The sequence below is a fragment of the Kogia breviceps genome, chromosome 11 (assembly GCF_026419965.1).
Source record: "Kogia breviceps isolate mKogBre1 chromosome 11, mKogBre1 haplotype 1, whole genome shotgun sequence".
Classification (NCBI taxonomy): domain Eukaryota; kingdom Metazoa; phylum Chordata; class Mammalia; order Artiodactyla; family Physeteridae; genus Kogia; species Kogia breviceps.
The window spans coordinates 41,845,342-41,857,968 of record NC_081320.1 but is presented as its reverse complement, the minus strand read 5'-3'; the positions used below and the strand labels follow the sequence as shown (position 1 = coordinate 41,857,968).

At 34.0% G+C, this 12,627-nt stretch overlaps 1 protein-coding gene across 1 annotated transcript in view; it reads right to left on the bottom strand.

Annotated features, from left to right (window-relative positions):
• Positions 1–12,627, bottom strand: part of EXOC6B (exocyst complex component 6B) — a 721,321-nt gene that overhangs the window by 430,665 nt on the left and 278,029 nt on the right. The window lies entirely within an intron of this gene.

The following is a 12,627-nucleotide window of genomic DNA, read 5'->3' as shown; positions in this document are numbered from 1 at the left end:
CAGGAAAAAAAAAAAAAAAAAAAAAATGCATCAGGCATTTTTCTCAAAGGAGAAAACAACAAATGATTAGCTAAAGGGGCATTGCCTCTGAATTCAGAGGATCAAATTTGACTGCCCATATTATGTTTGGAAGCCAGGAAATACTCGTCAAACATTTTTTACCAGTGTACTTTTCTGAACTACTTGACTTCCAAATTTCAGAGAAAAGAAGGGTAGAATTCATTTGGACATAAGCTTTAATAAAGCTGGACTAAACACCACAGACACACAAACTAGAAGGCATAGGATTCTAAATGACTAGAATTGGCTAAAGTATAAAAATTGTTCTAAGCTTTTAAACATATAAGAATACCCTGACCAGAGCCCTATCCTAAAAAGTACAGTATTTTTCTATTGAGCTTCTCGCAAATTATTAGAATTCTTCCTGAGAAATCCCTTGGTAGATTACCACTTAATTTACTCAAGTACTTGCACTAAATAGAAGAAATCAGGAAAAATATTAGCATTTCTCCTTACTGAGACATTGCAAAAAACCTTGTGGCCAAAATTAAATGAGGGTCCCTCAAGAATTCTCTGCTTGAACCTGAACACTTAGGAAATAAAAATTCAACTGGTCTTTATTTAACAATGGTCTACTATATGATAAGAAGCTCTAAACTATTAGGCAAAAAGGAAATTTAGCACGAATATGGTATTAAATATAAAAGTTCTAAGAGAAGGAAAAGTTAAGGTGATCAAAAGTAGGTAGAAGAAAATAGTATAATATTATAGATAAAGAACTAATATCCCTAATATATAAGGAAATCTTAAAAATTGAAGGGAAAATAACCCAAAACCATGAGAAAAAAATGGGCAAAAAACATGAGCAGATAGTTTATTGGGGAAAAAAGATACAAATAGCCCTCAAACTTATCAGATACTACACTTCACCCACAGTAAAAGGAATGCAAACTCAAACTATACCATTTCTCATTTATGCAACTGGAAAAATTCAATAACTTAACAAAATGGTCTCTTAAGGAAGCTACAAGAAAATAGGCACCTCATACATTGCTGGTAGCGGGGAGGTATAGAAAATGTTACAATCTCTATGGAGCAGAAATTGACATTATCCAACAAAACTACATATGCATTTACCCCTTAAATCAACAATCTAGAAACCTACCCTGAAGAAACATCTCCAACTATATGGAAAACAATTCTCAGGTTTGGGGGTTTATTATGAAACTTTTTTTAAGTTTTAAGGTGTTTTACATACAGTAAAATCCATCCTTTCTAGTGAACAACTCTGTATGTTCTAAAAAAATCCATATAGTCCTGTAATCACTATCACAATCCAGATTTTCAAAAAGGGTTCCACCACCCCCAAAATTTCCCTCATGCCCCTTTGTAGTCAAATTGTTCCCTAATGCTCAGCCCTTGACAAACACTGATCCATTTTATGTCCCTAGAGTTTTGCCTTTTCAAGAATGTCATATAAATAGACTCATACAAATGTAGCCTTTGATTCTTGCTTCTTTCATTTAGCATAATGCATTTGAGATTCATTTACGTTGTTTCATGTATCTATAGTTCACTTCTTTTTATTTCAGAGTGATACTCTAATTATGGATATACCACGGTTCATTTATCCCTTCACTCACTGGAGGACAGTTGGGTTGCTTCTACTTTCTGGCAATGTATGAATAAAGCTGCTATAAACATTCAGGTAGAGGTTATTGTGTGAATATAATGGGTAAGTTCCTAGGAGTGAGACTGCTGGGGTCATATGGTAAGTGTATGTTCACCTTTATAATACACTAACAGGCTGTTTTCCAAACTGACTGTACCATTTTGCATTTTCACAGCAATATTTAAGTTGTTCAGTACCCTGCCAGAACTTGATTTTGTATTTTGTTAAGCTAATTCAAATAGCTATGTAGTAGAGACACTATACTTTCATAGGAAAAGATTGGAAATCATTAAATGCCTACATATAAGAAATTGGCTGAATAAACTATGGTCCATTCAAATAATGGAGTACAATTTGGCAATAAAAATAGAATGAGAATGATTTCTAGGAACTGATATGAAAATTACTATTTTCAGGATATATTTTCAAGTGAAAAAACAAAGTACAAAAAATATATATGTATGATGCTATTAATGTTGTGTAAGGTATGAGAAAGGGTAAGTACACACACCACAAACACACACAAACTCAAAATACTGATTACTTACAAAGGGTGGTTAGGATCAGGAAGGGAGAGATAAAGAGGAAAATGGCATTTCACTTAACACATCTTCTTACATAATTCTGCCTTTTGAACCATGTTCATATTTTACATAGTCAAAAAAATTAAATTAATAAGGATGGGGAACCCCAAAAATAACACAAAAAGAAACAAATGAACCTAAGAATATATAAATTTGGTAACAATCACACACAAGAAAATGGAATAGCCAAGAAACATCTGAACAAAATACTCTGAACTATATAGCTCCACTGTATTGTAAAATGAGAAGAACTGCAAAGAAATCTTAGACTTAATAAGTTTACTGCTTTTAGTGACACATGCATAGAAATTGTGAAACTATTTTGTGCTATGTGATTAGGCAAATGAGTAAATATATTAATACTCTGGGAACCAGAATTCTCAGAGACACAGATATGGAATAGAAGAAGAGGAAGAACTATGATATCAGGTTTAAATTAGAAGCATCAGGTTTAACTCACAATTTATAAAAATACCCATGTTGGTATAGTATGTGTATTTCTTAACTCTGTCCACAAAAGGAGCATATCTAATGCCCACATCTCAGTTTCTAAATATCACTGTCCAGTAAAAGGAACAAGAACTCTTTGACAAAATAGCTAATACTGGGGGCTGGGACAAAACCTGGAGTAGACCAAGAATATCTTGTGCCAGAACAAAAAGGAAGTGCTCAAAAATTGATGAAGACAATGGATGAGACTCCCACTCGCCAAATTTGGAACAACTGAAGAATCAAAATGAAAGACAAAAATGGACTATAACCATTGTATATAAAAAAGAATATATGTGACAACGCTGACACACAAAAGAAAGGGAGAAAAGTAAAGTTCTTTATAGAATAATGTCAACTAATCAATGTGAATGAAATGATAAAGACAGAAAAATCACTATTTTATAATCACCACAGTAACACATGATTCAGGAAAAAAACCATCAATGAATTCTAAACCAACAGGTGAAAAGTAGGGAACAGGATAGCTGAATGATCTAAAAGTATCACTCCATAGATCACTTATTAATTACAAAGGAGGAAAGGCACCTTTACAGTGGAGAAATCTGGTAGACACCACCTTAACCAATTGTGTACATCCTGTTATGATGCACTGAAAAGAACACATACTTTTGCTATATTCCTGACAAAAATGATTAACTGAATCTAATCATGAGGACACACCAGATGTACCTAAATAAAGGGCTATTAAAGGAGAATAAACAGACATAAAAATTAAAATGCAATGTGTGATACTTGTCTACATGTGGTTGCAGGAAAAAAATGAAAGAAAAAAAACTGCTGTAAAGGACATTATGGGGACAACTGGGGAAATTTGTATACAAGTTATATATTAAGAGGTAGTATTGGGCTCCCCTGGTGGCGCAGTGGTTGCGAGTCCGCCTGCCGATGCAGGGGACACGGGTTCGTGCCCCAGTTCGGGAAGATCCCACATGCCGCGGAGCGGCTGGGCCGGTGAGCCATGGCCGCTGAGCCTGTGCTCCGCAAAAGGAGAGGCCACAACAGTGACAGGCCCGCCTACCACAAAAAAAAAAAAAAAGAGGTAGTATTGTATCAAAATTAAAATTCCTGAGCGTGACCATTGTATTTTGGTTATATGGAAGGATGTCATTCTCAGAAAACTAGAAGTTTTTGTATTGAGAGTTCAAATATGATGGATGAAATATGCCACTTTCTTTCAAATGATTCAACTTTAGCTGGGGCAGTGGGAGAGGGTGGAGAATAAAATTGACTTTCAAAATCAATTTTTTGAGAGGAAAATCTCCAAATTTTATAAGTATTTAAGTGAAGGTATATGTATGTTTATCTTACCACTCTAGTAAGTTTTCTAAAGATTTAAAATTTCTTTTAAAAAAGCTTTTTAAAAGAGGATATTACTCTAGAGGTGGGAGTTGGGGATGGGCAAGATGAGTGAAAGGGGTCAAAAGGTACAGATTTCCAATTATAAAATAAATGTCATGGCATGTAATGTACAGCATGGCAACTATAGTTAATAATAATGTATTTTTTTAATAAATGTATTATATACTTGAAAGTTATTAAGAGAGTAGATCTTAAAAGTTCTCATCACCGGGCTTCCCTGGTAGCGCAGTGGTTGAGAATCCGCCTGCCGATGCAGGGGACACGGGTTCGTGCCCCGGTCTGGGAAGATCCCACATGCCGCGGAGCGGCTGGGCCCGTGAGCCATGGCCGCTGAGCCTGCGCGTCCAGAGCCTGTGCTCCGCAAGGGAGAGGCCACAACAGTGAGGCCCGCATACCACAAAAAAAAAAAAAAAAAAAGTTCTCATCACCAAAAAAAAAAAATTGCAACTATGTATGGTGATAGATTAACTAGACTTACTGTGGTGATCATTTTGCAATATACAAAAATATCAAATCATCACATTGTACACCCAAAACTAATATAATGCTATATGTCACTTATACTGTAATTTTAAATTCTTATAAATAAGTAAGAAGAGGATGTTACAGAAGAGGTGAGATTGACCTAGTCCTCAGGGAAAAGTAGAATTTGGTATTTTAGACAAGGAGTGGGCGGGGAGTACATTCCCTAGTTGGGGTTATTAGCAACTTAGCACAGAGTGAAGGTGGTAGTTGAATAAGCAATGAGCACATAAAGGAGATATTCCAGAAGACCTGAAAAGGCAAGTAGACTTTTATAATTAAGGCAAATAATTTCAAAACAAGAACTTTACACTATCAGAAAATGAAAAAATTTTAAAGATCTTAAATCAATGAGAGCCATAATAAATTTTTGCCAATGGACAGACCCAAAAGATCAAAAAAATAGGAATAAGAAAAGCAAAACAGAATATCTAAGCATGTCATAATGTTTTCATTCAATTTTGTCAATTGTCTTTATTGCCATTTGGTTATAAATATAGGTACCTACTTTTCATTTGACTACATTTATCCTTAATAGACCAGCTTTCATCAAGAATAGAAATGGAAAACTCAAAGGAGACAGGGGTCAGTGGATACAGGGAACCAGCAAAGCAGGCCAGCATGTTAAACTGTATTCTTTTAACAGACATAATTTGTATATGAAATACCTAGGACTACTACTTACTTTTACAATGGAGTATATTCTCATCTTTTTTTTCCAAACCTGTGGCCCTGCTAGTGTATCTTCCATTTTGCCATTTTTTAATACACACTCAGTAAAAGTAATATTTCCCTCAACAACTGCAAAAATATGATAATAAATGGCAATATCCAATGTGCAGACACAACTGGGATTGTGGCTTAGTGGAAAAACCATATCCTTTGTAGCAACCTTGAAGCTCAGGGCTAGTATATTACTACCATGCTTAGAAAGAGACTAGGTTGGAAATATAGATTTTTTATGTGAATTCAACTAACTTTTAAAAGTTTGAAACTAATTTTAAAACTTTTAAGCACTGTACAAGCCAACAACCATTCTGTAAGCTGTTTCTGGCCCATGGGCTGCCAATATACAACCTCTAATTTAAACTCTAAAGTCCTAACAGCTTCTTTTATTTCACTTTAACTTGCTGAGAAATAACCCTCATTTTGTTACCTTTCCGTCAATAGAAAGTTTTGCAATAAACAATTTGAAATTTGGATCAAATATCATAACCACAATTTTACATAAGCAATTTGACATTAATTAATTATTGTCACTACTTTATAGGTGAGAAAAGAGATGCTTAGAGAAATTATAGGACTTCCTCCAACAGCACAAAAGCTGACAGAACTTAACACTTTTTAGAGACAAATCTTGTGTTTTTTTACAATCACCTTGTTATGGACTGAATTGTGTCTCCCCCAAAATTCATATATTGAAGCCCTAACCCCCATAGTGACTGCATTTGAAAATAGGGCCTTTAAGGAGGTAATTAAAGTAACATAAAGTCATAAGGGTGGGACCCTAATACAATAGGACTGATGTCCCTATAAGAAGAGGAAGATACACCTGGGCATGCAAGCAGAGAAAGAGCCATGTGAGGACACAGCAAGAAGGTAGCCATTTGCAAGCCAAGAGGAAAGGCCTGAGGATAAACCAACCCAGCTGGCAATTTGATCTTGAGAGTATCACCCTCCAGAACTATGAGAAAATAAATTTCTGTTGTTTAAGCCATGCAACCTGTGGTATTCTGGTATGGCAGTTCTAGCAAACAAATACAACATGTTACCTCAAAATTAGTAAAGTACCATAATCAAAAAGACATCTCGGAAGGCTTTATATTAAACACATGACATTTGTGTTTAGATTAGCACTTCCATCATGTTAATTACATATTTCAAAAAAGACACCAAAATCTTAAGAGTTAAACCTGACATCAATCATTTGTTCGACAAACATTTATTTGATCCATATTCTATTAAGAGTTTTGTGGATAACATATTGACCACTGCTCACTAACAGTATGAAAACAAATTAAGAGAGATATGTGCCAGAAATATGACACCAATGAAGCGTTCTAAGAATACAGAAGCTCTGAAGTAACCCAGAAACAAAGAAGAAATCATAGGTCCTGCTTCTTCAAACTATTTCATACTCAATACTGCTTTATTTCAGTAGATTTTTTTGTTTACAGTAGATTGTATTCACCACTCCATGTAAATATACATCATCAAAAACTACATCAAGATATATTTCACCTTTATTCCAAAACAAGCACACAGTCAGAATGCCCTAATAGTAACTATTATATACTGGTAGCATTGTATGTGCCAAGCACTATGACAGAAGCATCATATAAATTACTTCAGTCAATCCTCACAACGACCCTATCCTTAGTAGGTATTATTGTCCCCTTTCTCACAAATAATATATCACCTTAAGTGGTTCTTTGTACTATATCTTCCAGTATTTCAAAAATAATATTTTGGATAAATCTAATATATTCTCAAGCTAAAATGTTCACTACTTCTAAAAATATTTTTTAAGTTCTGTCTAGACATTTAGAAAAAAGCAATAACATCTGCATATACCACAGTATGACATAAAGATTCAAAACAGATTTCCAACATCAAAACCAGGCCGGCCAAGTGCACCACTCCCCATCCTCCCCACGAAGCAGCTGAAGTCCTACCACAGCTGGAGGGCAGGTGCAGCCCACATGAGGGACAACCCTTGAGCACCTGGCTCTGGTGGCCAGGGAAGACTGTGCTTCCAGGCCACAAGGATCATACCTTATACAAGAACACTCCTTTAAGACTGAGAGAGACAGCGGTTTCACCTAATACATATAGACAAACACAGAGTGCCAGGCAAAATGAGGAGACAAAGGAAAATATTCCAAACCAAAAAATAAAAGATGTCCAGAAAAAGACCTTAATGAAATGGAGATAAACAACCAACCTGATAAACAGTTTAAAGTAATGGTTCTAAACATACTCAACAAACTCATGAGAGGAATGAATGAACACAGTGATATCCTTAATAAGAAGATAGAAAATATAAGAAAGTACCAAAGAGTACCACTCAACTGAAATATAAACTTGAGAGGTTCAACAGCAGATTGGATGAAGAAGAATGAATCAATGAGCTGGAAGAAAAGCATGGAAATCACCTAGAAAAAGCAGCAAAAAGAAAAAAATATTTTTAAAAGTGAATATACCTAAGGGACCCCTGAGACAACATCAAGCAGAATAACATTCACATTATAGAAGTCCCAGAAGGCAAAAAGAAGAGAAACGGTCAGAAAAATTATTTGAAAAAGTAATGGCTGAAAACTTCCCTAATCTGGAGAAGGAAGCAGACATCCAGGTCCAAAAGAGTTCCAAGTAAGGCAAAATCAAAGAGAACCACACCAAGACACATTATAATTAAAGTGGTAAAAGTAAGGACTAAGAGAGAATCTTAACAGCAATAAGAGAAAAGCAACTTATTACATAGAAAGAAAACCTCATAAGGCTTTCAGCAGATTTCTCAGAAGAAACTTTGCAGGCCATAAGTGAATGGCATGACATATTCAAATTACTGAAAGGAAAAATTTTCCAGCCAGTAATTCTCTACCCAACAAGGTTATCATTCAGAATTAAAGGAGAGATAAAGAGTTTTCCAAATAAGCAAAAGCTAAAAAAGTTTATCACCACTAAAGTGGACTGACTTATAAGAAATGTTACAGGGAATTCCCTAAGGTGAAAAAAAATGGCACTAATTAATAAGGAGAAAACATAAGAAAATTAAAATCTCACAGGAAAAGGTAAATAAGAAGGTAGCAGATCAATCACTTATAACGCTACCATGAAGTTTAAAAGACAAAGGAAATAAAATTAGCTAAAAATACAATAATTTGCTAAGGGAACATAAAATTAAAAGATGTTAAATGTGACATCAAAAACATAAAATGTAGTGGGATAGTAAAAAATGTAGAATTGTGGAATGTGCTCAAATTTAAGTTGCTATCAACTTAAAACAGACTGTTATATACATGGGATGATACATGTGAACCTGATAACTACAAAGAAAAAACTTATAGTAAAAATGAAAATGAGAAAGGAATCTAAACAAAGCACTAAAGAAAATCATCAAACCACAAGGGAAGAGAGAAAAAGAAACAGAGAAACTATAGAAATAGCTAGAAAACAAATCACAGAATGGCAATAAGTACATACCTATCAATAATTACTTTAACATAAATGGACTAAATTCTCCAATCAAAAGACAGAGTGGCTGAATGGATTAAAAAACAGAAATAAAAAACAAGACCCATCTATATGCTGCCTACAAAAGACTCAATTCATAAGTAAGGACATAAATGACTGGATGTAAAAGGATGGAAAAACACATTCCATGCAAATGGAAATGAAAAGAAAACTGATATAGCTATACTCATATGAGACAAAATGGACTCTAAAACAAAGACTGTAATAAAAAACAAACAGAGGCACTACATAACAATAAGGGGTTAATACAGCAAGAAGATATAACGTTTATAAATATGTGTGAGGCAAATGTGATAACCACTACACTATGGAAACAACACTTAAAATATGTATGCACCCAACATCGGAGTACCAAAATATATAAAGCAAATATTAACGAACTTAAAGAGAAAATTAATAGCAATACAATAATAGTAGGGGACATTGACACCCCACTTATAGCAATAGATACACCATCCAGACAGAAAATCAATAAGAAAACATCAGCCTTAAATGACATATTAGATCCAATGGAATTAATAGATTTATACAGAATACTCCATCTAAAAGCAGCAGAATACACATTCTTCTCAAGTGCACATGGATCATTCTCCAGGATAAATCACTTGTTAGGCCAAAATTCAAGTCTCAATAAATTTAAGATGACCAAAATCATATGAAGCATCTTTTCTGGCCACAAAGCTATGAAAATAGAAATCAACTACAAGATGAAAACTGAATTTAAAAAAACACTCCACAAAAATGTGGAAATTAAACAACATGCTACTAAACAACCAGTGGGTCACTGATGAAATAAAAAATGAAATAAAAAAATATGTAGAGACAAGTGAAAACAGAAATATTACATACTAAAATCTGTGGGGTGCAGCACATGTAGTTCTTAGAAGGAAGTCAACAGCAACACAGGACTACTTCAAGAAACAAGAGAAATCTAACTTTACACTTTAAGGAACTAAAAAAAGAAGAACAAACAAAGCCCAAAGTTAGTAGAAGGAAGAAAATAATAAGATCAGTGCAGAAATAAATGAAATAGAGACTAAAAAGACAATAGAAAAGATCAATGAAACTAAGAGCTGGTTCTTTAACAAGATAAACAAAATTGACAAGCTTTTAGACTAAGCAAGAAAAAAAGTGAGAGGGCTCAAATAAAATCGGAAATGAAACAGAAGTTAAAACTGACACCACAAAAATACAAAGGATGATAAGAGAATACTATGAAGAATAATATGCCAACAAATTGGACAACCTAAAAGAAACAGATAAATTCCTAAAAACATACAGTCTACCAAGATTAAATCATGAGAAAATAGAAATGTTAAATAGACTGATTACTAGTAAGGAGATTGAATCAGTAATCAAAAACCTCCCAGCAAACAAAAGGCCTAGACCCGATGGCTTCACTGGTGAATCATCCCAAATATTCAAAAAAGATTTAATACCTATCCTTCTCAAACTCCTCCAAAAAAATGAATAGGAGAGAATGCTTCCAAACACTTTTTAGGAGGCCAGCATTACCCTGATTCCAAAACTGGACAAGGACAACACCAAAAGAAAACTACAGGCCAATATCTCTCATGGACATAGAGGTAAAAACCTCAACAACATATTAGCAACTGAATTTGACAATACATTAAAAGGATTATACACCACAATCAAGTGGGATTTACTCCAGGGATCAAGGATAGTTCAACATCCACAAATCAACTGATGTGATATACCACATTAACAAAATGAAGGATAAAAATCATATGACTATTTCAGTAAATGCAGAAAAAGCTTTTAAAATTCAAGATTCACTTATGATAAAAACTCTCAAAGTGGGTACAGAGGGAATATACTTCAACATAATAAAGGTGATATATGACAGACCCACAGCTAACACCACAGTCAACAGTGAAAAGCTGAAAGCTTTCCCTCTAAGATCAGAAATAAAACAAGGATGCCCACTCTCACCACTTATACTCAAAAAAGTATTCAAAGCCATAGCCACAGCAATTAGGCAAGGAAAAGAAATAAAAGGCCTCCAAATTAGAAAAAAAAAAAGAAGACTGTTACTGTTTGCAGATGACATGATACTATATATAGAAACCTCTAAAGACTCCACCAAAAAAACATTATAACTAATCAATGAATTCAGCAAAGTTCCAGGATACAAAATCAATATGCAGAAATGTATGACATTTCTTGTACAATAGTACTAAAATATCAGAAAGAGAAATTAAGACAACAATCCAATTTACAATTACATCAAAAAGAATAAAACACCTAGGAATAAATTTAACCAAGGAGGTAAAAGGCCTATACACTGAAAACTCTAAGACTGTTGAAAGAAATTAAAGAAGACACAAGTAAGTGAAAAAACATTCCACGCTCACGGATTAGAAGAGTTAATATTGTTAAAATGTTCATAATACCCAAAACAATCTACAGATTCAATGCAATCCCTATCAAAATTCCAATGGAATATTTTACAGAACTAGAACAAATAATTCTAAAATTTGTATGGAACCACAGAAGATCCCAAATAGCTCAAACAATCTTGAAAAACAACAAAGCCAGAGATATCATGATCCTGATTTCAAACTATACTACACAGATACAGTAATCAAAACAGAATGGTACTAGCCCAAAAGCAGACACACAGATCAATGGAACATAATTAAGAGCCCAGAAAAAAATCCACACATATGTGGACCATTAATTTATGATGAAGGAGCAAAGAACATACAATGGAGAAAGGACAGTCTCTTCAATAAGTGGTATTGGGAAAATTGGACAGCTACAGACCAAAGAATGAAACTGAACCATTATCTTATACCATACACAAAAATCAGCTCAAAATAGTTTAAAGACTTGAATATAAGACTTAAAACCATAAAATTCCTGGAAGAAAACAAAGATGGTAATCTCACTGACTTCTATTTAGTGACGTTTTTTGGATCTGACTCCAAAGGCAAGGGAAACAAAAGCAAAAATAAACAAATGAGACTATATCAAACTAAAAAGCTTCTGCACAGCAAAGGAAACCATCATTAAAACAAAAAGGCAACCTACTGAATGGGAGAAGATATTTGCAAATCGTATATCCAATAAGGAGTTAATATCTAAAATACCTAGAGAACTCATACAGCTCAACAACAAAAAAAAAAACAGCCCTATTAAAAAATGGGAAAATGATCTGAATAGATAATTTACTAAAGAAGACATACAGATGGCCAAAAATCACATTAAAAGATGTTCAAGATCACTAATTACTAGAGAAATGCAAATGAAAACCATAATAAGAGGTGTAACCACCTCACACCTGTTAGAATGGCTTTAACAAAAGGTTAAGAAATAACAAGTGTTGGAGAGCATATGGAGAAAAGGGAACCCTCACATACTGTTGGTGGGATTGTAAATTGGTGTAGCCACTATGGAAAACAGTACAGAGATTCCTCAAAAAGTTAAGAATAGAACTACCATATTATCCAGCTATTCCACTTCTGGGTATATATACAAAGAATATGAAAACACTAATTCAAAAAGATATATGTACCCTATGTTCACTGGAACATTATTTATAATAGCCAAGACAGGGAAAAAAACTAAGTGTCCATCAATGGATGAATGGATAAAAAAGATGTGGCATATAGGTATACATAAAGGCATAGATACAGATCTAGGGATACAGATATACCTACAATGATACTATGCAGCTATATAAAAAGAATGAAATCTTGC